Genomic DNA, 13,935 nt, shown 5'->3' on the forward strand with positions numbered 1-13,935 from the left:
TAACTGCAACCCCTGCAGAGCATTTTCCACCTTTCCTCCCTTGTGCTTCAAAATGTTGGGACACAAATTAGCCAATTTTAAATTTGGAAATAAATAGAACTACACAGAAAGTTGTTTCAAAGCTGTTTCTGGCATTAGAAATTCTGGTTTCAAAGAACTTCTGTTCTTTTACATTTACTCTGTTTTTCTTAACACATAACTACTTAGTGGAAGAAATGTAGCTGTTAAATGAATGTTCTTTTACCTGAAGTCCTCTTGCTTTTTCCTGCATTTTAATGGCTGTTAGACCTGTCTTTTTAGACTGTTTTGTTTTCAGTATGTTAAAATGGTTTCGAAACTTCTAAAATTTCAGTAGAATTACTTGTATTTAAAAAGATTTCAGCTTCACAAGGAGTAAAATATGCACGTTATAAGATTGTGAAACCAATGTTAAGATGCCATTAAATTGTTTATCTGAAATATAAAGTGTGGGACTATTTGTTGTTGCTTTAAATATTTGAACACAGACAGAAATCACCCACCAGCCTTCCTAGGGACCAGCAGAAGTGCAAGGATAGATTAGAACATCTATTTCTGTATTAATCCTTGGTTAATCTTTGTCAGGATCTCTGGCTGGTCAGAGTGACCCTGAGAAAAGTTCCAAAGTCTCTTTTCCCAGTCTGGTGCTTGAAGAAGGAGTCAGGGCTCTTCATTTCTCAGTCTCAAGGTTGTTTATTTTATCTTACCTATAAAAAATTTTCTCCTGTCCTGCCAAGGTGAGCTCAGCAAGACAGTTCCAGGCACTCTGCCTCCCCCAGGGTTGTGTTACGTCTTTATACTAAAAACGACATTTACAATGTTTACAATTACTTTCCAATACCTATCACCTGTGTTAGACAGTGGGCTTCTACTCTAAACCAATCTGTAAGTGCCACCATCACAGCAGAAGATGGAGGCCAAGAAGAAGAAGGAGAAAGCTAGACACATCCAGTTCCCACCATCTTCCCTACTGAACCCCCATACCAAAAACCCTAAAATCTACTTTTCCATCCTGTAATAACTTCACCAATATGCTACCTAAAGTGTTGTGGCTTGCTGATCTTCATACCAGATTGGTAATTTGCTCCATGGGTCATAATCAAAACCATAGGGGCATTTTGGGCTCTGTGCCAGGGTCTCTGAGCCCCCTGGCAGGGGTCTGGGCTGCTCAGGACAGCCAGAGGGATGTCCTGGGTCCTGACAAATCTTGGTTCCAGAACAATGACAAATCCTGCTTCAGAGCCTAGACATAACAACAAAATTACAAGTGTTATGTTTGCCCAATTATCCCAACATAAAAAGGCCAAACAATATTAAAAATAGTAACAATTTTAATTAAATAGTTTAAAAAAATATATAAACAAGGGATAATTTGGTTAAAATAATAGCGCATAAGCAAAAACAACCACGGGGTACGGAGGGCAGGGTTCAATGACCCTTGCCACTTCACGTACAAGCTTGCCAAGTAAAAATCACCCCTTATATGCCATGTGTCAATGCCATCTCCTCCTATTTTCGGTTCGTCACTTTTCTGTCTCCGCCTTCATTACCACCTTTACCACGCATGCGCCACCACTCGGTTTGGTGGTCGCACAAGTCTTTGGGGGTCATCGCTGATGAAGGCCCTGTAGTCTTCTTCGTTGTCCTTTAATTCACATTTGGGTTACACATGCGCACCAAGCCAATACAATGTAAGCCAAGACTAACGTATCACTGCATCTACATATGAAGGCAGTAAATCCCTTATAATTAGCTTTTTCTGGGACCGAACCAGGTTCTTGGTCATTTTTAGCAGCTGTATCTTCAGCTTCTTTCCTGTGGTCCTTGAAAAAAACATCTGCTGGAAAGGGGGGGCGGAGGCCCTCCTCTCCCTCTCTTCTTTGGCATTACAATTTTTAACTTATTTTATTTTTTCCCAGATATTAGTTACTGTATCAATATTGATTACTGTTTCAATTTTTATCAGCATGAATCATACCTATTTACCACAAATCCCCCATTTCTCTTTTTGATCATTGATTTGTGCTGTATTTAAAAGGCTGTGCCCTGATAACCTTTATATTCTTCAAAATTTTGATTCTCTCGTTGTCTCCTTTCAGCTTCAATCTTTTCCAGCATTTCTGCTGCTGGGTCTAATTTTTCACACTCTTTTTCAAATTAAGTTAACATTTCAATCTCTCTAGGTCCTTGTTCTTTTACCTGGGTTGATTTAGCTGTTAGGACCATTATATATTTTGGTTTTCCTTTTTCTGGGGATTCTGAATCTTGAGACATAGTTGTAATATGCACCCCCTGAATCACTGAATGAATTAACCTAATAAAACCTGGAATCATACAAGGCAGAAACAGAAGTCCCAGAACTGAACACAACAACATGAACCCTAACTTTTTCCACCAAACACCTCCAAAGAGGTTATCCCACCAATCTGCTTTCAAAATTGAATTCCACTTTTGTACCAGCACATGAGCCACCCTCTTAATTTCTTCTGCAAGTTCTGTGATAACTTCCCCATAATCATCAATTTCTATACAGCACCTTAATTCATTAAATCTCCCACAAACTCCTTCTTCTGCCAACAGATAGTCTAGGGCGATCATGTTTTGGTACACAAATGCCCACATTTGTGTATACTGCCTGGCCAACGTTTTTAAGGCACCGGAGGTGCGATTTGACACCATCTCCACTACTGCTTGGAGCCTTATTAATCTATTCAATAGGTAAATTGGGGTCCTATATCCCCATGATCCATCCTGAGCCCATGTTGCTGGGTCATAATATGCTATCATTTGTTCTGCAGGCCATTCGTCCTCTCCCCATTTTTGATTCCCTCCTGCTGTTGGAAAATTTAAATTCAAATCTCCTTTATTCCACTGCAGGGTTTCATACAGTGGAGTTCCTAGCACATTGCTCCTAGACCTCAGTATATTACAGTGACCTGTGTGGGTCGCAGCTGGTGAGAGAGAGACGGTGAATCTTGTTTCTTGAATCAGAAGGCTTGATTTATTAATATATAATATAATACATTATAGTTATACTAAATAGAATATAGAGAGAGGTTTGCAGAGCTGCTAGCTAAGCTAAGAAGAGATAGAAAAGAATCCACAACAAAGTTGTGGCCAAGGACTCAGTCCCCTGGCTTGAACTGGTGATTGGCTCTTAATTATAAACATAGAAAATGAGCCAATCAAGGTGTTCCTGTTGCATTCCCCAGCAGCTGATAATAATTGTTTACCTTCTCTTCGGGGGCCTCTGGCCTCCCGAAGACGCAGAAATCTGAAAGAAAGGATTTCTGTGGAGAAATGTCTGCGACATCTCACCTTTCTAAATTGTATAAAAATAAAAGAAAAATGCTGATGTGGAATGAACAGGAAATTCCTTCACCTATAAAATATAGAATACTCACAAATCACTAAACAATCCTACAATATAAGAAAAATGCAAAATACAATCTAAAGAGAATTTGAGTCCATGCAGCTGAGTTTCAGGAAACAGTCCAAGAGCCAAAGTTGTTTCCCTTGGAATATCTGAGAGTCCTTTTGGTCCTGAAACAGACTTCTGCAAAAGAGTTCCATCAATAGTTATCAAAAACCATTGACAGTCTTAATACAATTTTAAACAATTTAAAACAATTTGTACAATTTTGAAATGTCCTTTCTGCTGGCCTTTCAGTGCTTCAGCGCTTCAGAGCTGCTGCCCAGTATTTTCAATCCTTTTTATTTAATTTTTAATTTTTTTTTTTTTTTTTTTTTTTTATCGAAAAGCAAAAGAAGCAAAAGAGCAGAGCAGTGCCAGAGAAGGAAAAGCCCTGGGGGCCCTGCCCATACTGGACCAGGAACCCCAAAACTGGCTCACACAGGGGGACCCGGACCGGTAGGACAAACCAGAATCCCCAAAAATATAAGGAGGCCTCGCAGTGGGCCCGGCCCAGGAATTTCCTGAGCCAAACGGCCCAGGCCAAACCCATGAGGAAGGCTCTGCATTCCCGCAGGCCTGAACCCTGCTGCCAGCACAATGGCAGCACGGGTAGTGAGACGCTTCCTTTCCCCTAAGCCACTGAGGCATGCCAGCAGCAGAGAAATAGAAGCCTTCCCCAGCAATCCCATCTGGGGTCTGGAGACGTTTGTTTCCCACAGCAAACCAGCTATGGTCTCCTCCAACTGTGCCCTCTCCCTCTGCAATGCATCGGGTTTGTCTCTCATCCGCCCCCTGGCTTCATCCCCATCCCCTCCGGGCTGGGGATCAGAGGCAGAACTCTCTGGATGCACCTGCCCCCCCATGCCACTAGGGCACAAGAGAGGCGGCGGCCTCCATGGGACAATCCCCGAAAAACCACCCCCCAAACCGCCGAGACTGCTGATCTTAAAAACAGGCAGCTGGACTGCCACAACAGTGAGCTGGCGGGCAGCCCCCGCTCCACGGAAGGAGAGACCCCCCGCCGGAGCGACTGCTGGGACGTCCAGTGGAAGCAGCAGGGAGGGAGCCGGAACCGGGGGGGGAACCGCGCTGAGCGTGGGATCCGCCGCGGGCTGCTCCGAGGGTCCCGCGGGCTCAACTCTGTTTTCTGCTGCTGACTCTGGGGTCCGCTGCGGAGGCGGCGGGGACGCGCGGGAACACGCTGTTGCTGCGTCCCTTGGCTCTGAAAGCGGCGGCAGACACAGCACGGGCACCAGCAGAGCCGCGAGGAGCGGCAGAGCGTCGCTGTTGCTTAGCAACAGGTCAATCGCGGAAGGTGCTGTCTCTTCGGCCTTCTCCGACACAGGCTCTGGCGGGGGCGGGATCTCCTGGAGTGACAGCTCTAGCAGGGGCGTGGAGGAAACCTCAGAGACTGGTGCCGCCCCCATGTCTGAAGGAGGCGGAGTCTGAGAGGCCAGCGCTGGCTTGAGCGGCCGCTCCCATCCCCCCGGAGAGAGAGAAGGGGGGGAAGGAGATGACTCCATCTGAGCATGCTCCGGAGCAAGAGTAAAAAAACTTCTTCGCGCCGCGAAGTTTCGGCCCCCCCCGCCACGAAGCGGGGGGGGGGAAAAAGCCCAAAGTCATCACCCACGGGGTCTTCTGCCAAAGGCGGTGGAAACGGAGCCTGGCCATAACAGTTAGAGATCCATTGAAAACAAGCTGCTCTGCGTTTCAGGACAGGGAAAAGCTTTATAAATGCTGGGTAGATAGAAGGCAGGACACGTCCCTCAATGTAGACGCACTGGATAATGGAGTCCATGCACTCCCAGACAAAAACATCTAAAGCATATAAGACATCAGCAAAGAACCCAAAAAGCTTTGCCCATCTAAAGAACCCATAGATATCTGTTTTTGACAAAAAACAACCATCTTCTCTGCACCAATATTTCCAAAGGGCAATAAGCTTTTCCTCTGAAGGGGAGAATTGAATCTCTTCTGGCAAGGCATGTGTTTGCCATACGAACAGCCACAAGCTACGAAGGGCTGGTTCATCAGGGATAGAAAAGTGAACAGTACCTTTTAAAAGAGTCCAGCTTGCTCTGGCCAGCTCCACAGGTCTGCTGCTCTTTTCCATCATCTTTCCTGATGGTTTTCCAGAAGAAAGATTCTGTTGTGGTCAGCCTTGGCTGTGAACTCTGTCCAAATCTTCAGTTCTTCAGCTCCTGGCTTGAATCCACTTTCTGATCACTTCAGAGCAACCATCAAATGCCACACATACAGGATTTTTACCCAGTGCAGCAATTTTGCTCCTCTGGTCTTATCAGATTAATTTTTGCTCTGACACGAGGGGTCACCAGATATTACAGCGACCTGTGTGGGTCACAGCTGGTGAGAGAGAGACGGTGAATCTTGTTTCTTGAATCAGAAGGCTTGATTTATTAATATATAATATAATACATTATAGTTATACTAAATAGAATATAGAGAGAGGTTTGCAGGGCTGCTAGCTAAGCTAAGAAGAGATAGAAAAGAATCCACAACAAAGTTGTGGCCAAGGACTCATTCCCCTGGCTTGAGCTGGTGATTGGCTCTTAATTATAAACATAGAAAATGAGCCAATCAAGGTGTTCCTGTTGCATTCCCCAGCAGCTGATAATAATTGTTTACCTTCTCTTCGGGGGCCTCTGGCCTCCCGAAGACGCAGAAATCTGAAAGAAAGGATTTCTGTGGAGAAATGTCTGCGACATCAGTAGAACAAAGAAGGAGGGTTGTATTATTCCCAAAGTACAGGTTCCTCTCCATTTTTGAGGTAACTCACTGTATGCTCATTGCCCACAAATCTAATATATCTTATCTGAGGCTTTCCACTTCTTATCAGTTTTCTCCAGTTGTTCTCAACAGGACCTCAGGCTGTCAATGGATTGGTAGGGGTGAGCTCCAGGAGTTTTTTACTAGCATAAATTAATCTGTTCATCTTATTCACAATTTATTCCTTTTATTGGTCCCCAATATCCAATTGGGTTTTCAGGTCACCAAAATATTGAAGGATTATCCATATTAACCACAAATATGAATTTATAAGGACTATGCCCTACTACTTTATTAAATTTCCTTCCTTCTCGAGTTATACAAATGATTCCAATTACTTGATGGCTTAAAATCCATCCTTCAGGTCTCTTCAATGTTTCAGAAATTTGGGTGTGATTCCACTTTAGAAATTGCTCTGGAGCTAAGCTCTCACCTTTCCACAGCCATCTTTCAGCCATTTTTAGACCTCCACACATCCAACATTTTGATAATTCCAATTCTGTAGCAATCCTTTGCATCAATCCTACAAACAGATTCTTATTCAAGGCTGGCAGATCCCAATCTTTGCAGTGCTGTTTTAGCTGTTTATACAATTCAGCTAATTCTTTTGACTCTTTTCTCCTGTTCTTTTCTCTATTCCCCTTTTTTTTTCTTTTCTTCCTTTATTTTCTCTTTTAATTTTTCTCTTAGTGCCGGGCCTCCTGTTCCTATACTTGGATCATCTCCATTATAATTTCTTTCAAAACAAAAGAACTTTTTGTATTGAGGGCCAATCTGATTACCATGGGGATAAGGAGCTCGTCCATAATATCCCAATTTTTTCCCTTACCAATACATCTTTCCTTCCTTAATACAAACATCTGCAACACTGCTGTGATTGTAGCAGGCAGAACTAACATATGGGTGTGTCACAAACACAGATTCCATCTTGTCCTTAATCCACACAGAGTGATTGCAACAGTCACAAATGTTGAAACTGCTGGGACTTGGGTTTTGCCCTGATTGTTTTTTCATTGCCGAAACTCTGTTCAGTGTGGCCTTCTGGCTTTGGCCAACCGCCAAGGGTACCAGAATGATCACAGCAAAAATAATCCTCAGAAAATCTACCTTTCTACCTTTCTCAAGGCCCCTTGGGTTGCAACCAAGGGCCGAGATACCAGACTTCTCGGTAGCAAAGGTAATATCCTGGGATCTAGTCACTGGTGCTTTTAGTTTCCTTGGCACCCATAGCCCCACAGAGTTTGTTTGTCTCCTTTTAAATGCCATTTCCCAGTTCTAACTGGTTAAGAAGAAATAATTAAAACAAAAAGAAAAGGGAAAAGATTAGGCCGGAATACCATAAACCTATATTTTCCAAAATTTCAGGGATGTGCCAACCACAATAAGATTTTTCTAATTATTTTCTGCTTCCAGGGCAAGGAGTTCATTAAGTCGCCACCTCCAATAGGCACACTCGCGGTCCCAATGTGCCCTTGGAATGCACCTATGTTGTGGTATATAGACTTCCTCTCTACAATGACTATCAATTATGAGACACTGGTTATAATGTTATGAATTGCTCGTTCTCTTATTTGTGCTATAGCCAATATAGCAAAAACCAATTAATGAGGGTTCTCTATTAATCCAGTTACTGCTGGAAGGGTCCCATCTCCCAATCTCAAAGGCATCCCACAAAAAATCACTAGCAATGCGTTCTGTAGTTAGCCGGCTAAATACATAACCATAGCAAAACAAGCAAATCAATTGTCTCTCCTTCTCTTCCCTCTTACTTTCCAGCATGAGTTAAAGCAAAGTGTGCAAACAATACATATCCAGGGATGACACCTTAAACCATGTTTACCGCACTCCCAACATTTTACTTGGCTCTGAGCTCTTTTAACAACAGGTGTTATCAATCTCAGTTTCTGAAATTGCAATTCTGTAATCAATTCTAATAATGTTGCTGGTGGGTGACCCTGGAGGAGATCTTTGATCCTTTTAGGCCATTCCCACCGATTCAGAAAGTCTTTTTATTCTTTTCCACCGGTGTTCTTCTGCGTCTGAGCTCAAGGGAATTGCAGTCCACAGCCACTCCAGAGTGCCTAGTTCATTCTTAATAAATCAGGGTTAATAAAAGCAACTTAAATCCTACTGACAGTGGAGCCCTGGAAAAAGTTAAAGATAGAATCTAAAATGTTAGGCTTTGTGCTTTCCCAGATCAACTGCACCTGCGTAAGCAGTATGATAAATTATATAATTGTTAGATGTGATGATTATTTAGTAATTAAATGTAATTATTATATAACCATGGGAAAAATAATGAAAAACTATGTTGGAAATTCAGAGAGGGGTTAAATTTATGGATACAATAGAACAATATAAGTTTAATAATTAACATGAAAGTTATGTAACGATGGAGTATAAAAACATGATCATTTTGGATGTATGGTCGGAATCAGATTTGGGTTGAATATACCCCGATTCCCAGAGCTCTTCAATGTAAAGCACCGCATATAATCCCCCGTGATTATGTGTTTTTGAATGCTAACACTACCATATTATCATATTATTGGAATTACATGTTCTAACAGTATTTTAGTTACTGTTTGAACTGTAGCCTAAGCTGCTGGAAATGCTTCAACCCACTGAGTTAATTGATCTATTATAACTAACAAATATTTCCACCAACCCACTTTAGGCAATTCTATAAAATCAACCTGGATCTTTTCAAATAGCCTGAAGGCTGTTTTGCATCCTCCAGAGGGAGGGCTTCTTAACGCTTTCTTATTTACTTTTTGACAGATAAGACACCCCTGGGTAATTTGCTCTCCAATTTCAAATATCCTTATACACCCATAAATTTTAAAAAGTGATCACAAAAGGTTCTTGTTCCCCAGTGTGTCTGTCTATGCAAGTTATCTAAGATCTAATGTGCCACTGGTTTTGGCATCATAATCTTGCCATCAGGAAAAACTCACTTTCCCTCCTTAAATGTTACTCCTAATTTCCTTATAGCTGCCAGTTCTTCTAGTGGAAGGGAAAGTGTCTCTTGCTGAATTTCTGTTTTTTGTTAGGTGATGATTTCAGTATCTCCCTTTCTTAAGGTCGTTCTTCTTTTGCTTCTTCATCAGCCAAATTATTTCTCGGACTCTTATATCCCTCCCTCTCTGGTGTCCCTTTACATGAACTACTGCTATTTTCTTTGAGCCTTTTAAAGCTTCAAGTATCTGAAATATTAATTCCCCATTTACTAACCCTTTCCCTTGAGTGTTTCTAAGTCTTCTTGTATAAATAGTCCCTTCTTGCCCTTTTAGTATTAATAATGCACAAAGAAATGCATAAAATTCACAGGCTTGTGCTGACCAGGAGGGACTAAGGGGACCAGACTCCTTTAGCCTAAACTTTTTCCCACTTCACCTGAATGCCAACCCATGTCATTAATTTCTAGATTATCTTCTTCAGTTAAAGAATAAATTTTAAGTTTTCCTTCACAGGGTTTTATCCACAAATTTAAGGTTATTATTAGATCTCTGCCTAAAAAATTATTCTCAGCCTCCGGTATCAACAATAAATCACTTACTCCAAATTTGTCATCTGTTTCAATTTGCACTCCTTTTATTACAGGGAAAGCCTCTCCCATAATTCCAATTACTGAAACTCACTCACGACTTATCTCCCTGGGGTAATTTTGTCACTGTCAACCAAGAAACTCCTGTATTGACTAAAAATATAACTTCTTCACTCTGAGGACCTATTTTTAGCTTTATTATCAAGGGCTCTTTTGGTTGTATTTTGGTCCTCTTCATTAAACAAAACTCCTGACCTCTCTGATTCTCCTGAGTAGTTTTCTCATCTTGCTGTTTCTTTCTGCAATTTTTTTGCAGTTGCCCCTTTTTATGACAATAAAAACAGGTGTGTCCCGCACCATTCAAAGGGAGTCAAGAATTTTTTAAGTGTCTTTTCTTGTGGCGGGAAAAATGCACAGGTCCTGTGTTCCTAAAAATAGATCCTGACATCGGCTGTTTGTTTTTCTGTATTCAAAGCTGCCTGCATTTCGTGAACTGCTGCCACCAAAATTCTGGCATCTGCTTTCTGCTTTTCCTCATCTCTGTTCACATACACCCTTTGTGCTTCTCTCAGTAACTCTTGAAGTCCCCTGTCCTGCCAGTCTTCTAATTTTTCCAGATTTTTCTGATGTCACTGCAAGACCTGGTCACAAACTGAATTTTTAACAGAACCTGCCCTACTGCAGTATCAGTATCTATACCTGAATATAATTGCAAGTCTCTTTTTAATCTTTTTAACCATTCTGCTGGGGACTCATATTTTTTCTGATGCTCACTCAAAGCTTTTCCTATATTATGTCCCTTAGGCACTGCCCTCTGAATTTCTTGATTTTCTTCCCTTCGGGATTCCCATTCATCCCAAAACTGTATTATCATCCCCCGTGGGCTGTCCTGAGGAATGCTCCCCCCCTGAGAACCCTCCTCACGGTTCCCAGATCCCTCAAACCACTGCGAATTTTTCACACAATCCGCAGCCCCTGGGTCAAGGAACTTACTCTTTCCCTGAACCATTTCTGGCGGCAACAAACTAAAAAATCCCCGGTACCAGGAGAGTCTTAGTTTCCCACACTCACCTCGTGGCTCAACTTCCTCACTTACTACTCTGTCACACTGCCTTTTCAATCTACCTGTTCCACTCCTATCTCTCCCTCTGCAATCTACTTGTTCCACTCCTATCTCTCCCTCTTTCTCAATCTATTAGCCCCGTCCTCTCACCATCTCATCACATACAAAATTGCCTGCTACCAACCCCTCCAAGGAAATTGAACCTATTAATTCACTCTCTTTCTCAGTCTCCCTACTGAGTAAATCCCTCCTGCCCAAAGACCTTCCTACAGGTGCCTGGACCAGGGATCCCCTCCTTCCCCTTGGGTCAAACCCTCCCGGGGTCCCCACTCATTCATTTTTCTTTCACTTCCCTCCTTTTCTGGCTGACCTCTCCCCAGCCCAGCCCAGCCAGCTCTGGCCCCACAGCTCTGCTCAGGCCAGGCTGCTCTGGGCATTGCCCCACGGCCTCAGCCCCTGGCAAGGGCACAGCAGCAGCTGCAGCTGCCACAGGACTCAGCCCCAGCCATGGGGGAAGGTGCTTGGCCAAGGCCAAAGGAGGCTCCCTGGCTGCCCTGCTCCCCTCGGGCTGAGGTGCTGAGGGCTCTGCAGCCCCTGCTGCCATCCCATCTGCCCAGGGCAGCACAAGAGCCCCGGCCTTGGGGCCCTCAAGAGCTGCTCCTGCTGCAGGCCCAGGGCCCATGCCAAAGCTGGGGCAGCCACAAAGCTGTGCCCATTTCTGTTCATTTCTGCTCTGATGAGGATGGATCCTCAGCCACTTGGAGGTTGCTGATGAATTTAATTACTCCAGTGGCCGCTTCTTTCTTGAGCTCTTAAATTCAGGAATTCAGTGAGAAAAGCACATAAATATTTGTTCAAAACACCTGAACATGGAAAGTCCCTAGGAATAATTTGTTTTCAATTCTCTTATGGTTAATTATGCACATTCCAGAAGTATATTGAGAGTCAATATATGGTATTGAAAACAAAACGGAAAAAATTGTTTTGTCCTGTTTTTTTTTCCTGTTTATAGATAGATTTTCAGCAATGAGCAATTGATTTTGACCCCCTGCACCTTTTAATGCAGTTTGAACATATATGAAAATCAAGACCCTTCATGGCTGACAATCAATTAGACCTTATCCCCACTCCCTCCCCACCATTTCTCTCATCAGACTCCTGACACTCCTATGGATCAGGAATGGTGTGGCCAGCAGGAGCAGGGCAGGGATTCTTCCCCTGTGCTCAGCACTGCTTGGGCAGCATCTTGAGTGCTGTGTCCAGTTCTGGGCCCCCAGTGTAGGAAGGACATGGAGGGGCTGGAGTGTGTCAAGAGAAGGGCAACAAGGCTGGTGAGGGGTCTGCAAAACAGGTCCTGTGAGGAGTGGCTGAGGGAGCTCAGGTTGTTTATCCTGGAGAAGAGGAGGTTCAGGGGACACAAGGTGGTATCAGGGCACAGATTGGACTTGATGATCTCTAAGGTCTTTTAAGACCTTGTTGATTCTGCGATTCTCTGAAACCACCCTTGGAGCAGTTGCAGGATGAGCCCTGGGCCTCCTCTTCAGGAGCTCCAGCAGCCCAGGTCCCTCAGCTTCTCCTGCCAGCCCCAAAGCCCATCCTGTCAGTCCTGCAGAGCCTCTGCAGCTCCTCCTCACTGCCCAGAACAGGGAGCCCCAGAGCCAGACACAGCAGCCCAGATGTGCACCCCTGGCCTGGGGTGCCTCTGGCAAGGGAGCAGCACCAGGCACTGCAGGAGCCTGCAGACAATTCCTGCAGCACTTGTAGGATGATCCTGCTCCCCAAGGGACATTCCCATGGTGCCAAGTCAGGAACTGCAATGGGGAGTGGGGCCAGAGAGGAAAGGGCAAACAGGGATGGGCTGTTTGCAGGGGAGGGAACAGGGGTGGGCAAGAGGAAGAAATCTGGATCAGGAAAAAAAAACGAAAGCACAGCTGAAGGAAAAGAAATGCTCAGGGCAGTTTGGGGGTGGCTGCCAGGCAGCCCTGGCTCTGAGCAACAGCATCTGCAGTGGGACAGAAAACTCCCAGCTGATGGGAGCAAACTTTCTGGCTGACTGCAGAGGCCAGGACAAAGCTGAGTAGTTTCCCTGGTGTCCCCCAGCCCTTGCTGGCCCCAGGGGCTGATGGCATTTGTGCTCCCTCAGGTTCATGTCCCCACAGCAACAGCATGGGGGTCTCCCCCTGCTCTGTTCAATGCAAACAGGGGCTCCTGAGCCAGTGCTGCTGTGTCTGTGTCTGCAAGGATGGGGCACCTGTGTGAGCTGGGGGAGAGGCCAGAGCTGCAGAGGGGGGCTGTTGTTGGCAGCTCCATCAGGATGCTCTGGGACGCTGCCCTGGGCTGTCCAGCACACTGGGGATGGATCAGCCCCTGCTCTGCTGCTCCTTCCCGTCTGCCCCAGGGCCCTTGCAGAGCCCCAGCCATGCTGTTTGCCCCCAGCCTGCCCACGGTCATCCTGGGGCTGCTCACGGGGGTTTTCTGTGCTGAGCATTGGCCTGGGCGTGTTCTTGAGAGAGTCTGGGCAAGGAGCCTGGAGCCCCCAGGCCCTGGGCTGAGGTGTCAGTGCTGCCCCAGCAGTGCCCATGGCCTGTCCCTGCTGCAGCCCCGGCACGGCCACCCCCAGGACTGTGTCCGGCCCCGAGAGCACTCAGGCCCTGCAGCAACACCAGGGCCACCAGGGCAGTGGGGCAGGGCCATGGCAGCAGCACTGGCAACACCAAGTGCAGCTGGGCACAGCTGCTGGGCCAGCGCTGATCTGCCCCCAGCTCTGCACACAGACATTGCTGCTGCAGCTCCAGAGAAGGAAAAAAAGGGGATCTCCCTTGAAAACTGCTGGGAGATACTTTAGTTCACTTGAAGCCACCGAGAGTGCAGCACCTCATTGACACAGTCTATGACCACAGCAAAGGTGGAAAGAAACAAATATAGAAATGGCACAAACAATGGCATTTATTTCTGGACAATCTTAAAAAACTAAAACAAAAGAAAAAGACAACACATAAAGCACCAAACCTAACTACTATCAAAGACAACTTGAATTGCAAGCGTATTGCAGAACATGACCAGCAGTTTAGGGTTTCTTAAACCATCCAGTCATCAGTGTCCACA

The 13,935-nt window shown here is 44.9% G+C and overlaps 1 protein-coding gene and 1 pseudogene across 1 annotated transcript in view; both read left to right on the plus strand.

Annotated features, from left to right (window-relative positions):
• LOC131559625 (zinc finger protein 345-like) overlaps positions 1–13,935 on the plus strand; it is a 740,983-nt gene that overhangs the window by 482,955 nt on the left and 244,093 nt on the right. The window lies entirely within an intron of this gene.
• LOC131560135 (synaptonemal complex protein 1-like) overlaps positions 1–13,935 on the plus strand; it is a 55,126-nt pseudogene that overhangs the window by 21,651 nt on the left and 19,540 nt on the right.

Source organism: Ammospiza caudacuta, chromosome 7 (genome assembly GCF_027887145.1).
Source record: "Ammospiza caudacuta isolate bAmmCau1 chromosome 7, bAmmCau1.pri, whole genome shotgun sequence".
NCBI lineage: Eukaryota > Metazoa > Chordata > Aves > Passeriformes > Passerellidae > Ammospiza > Ammospiza caudacuta.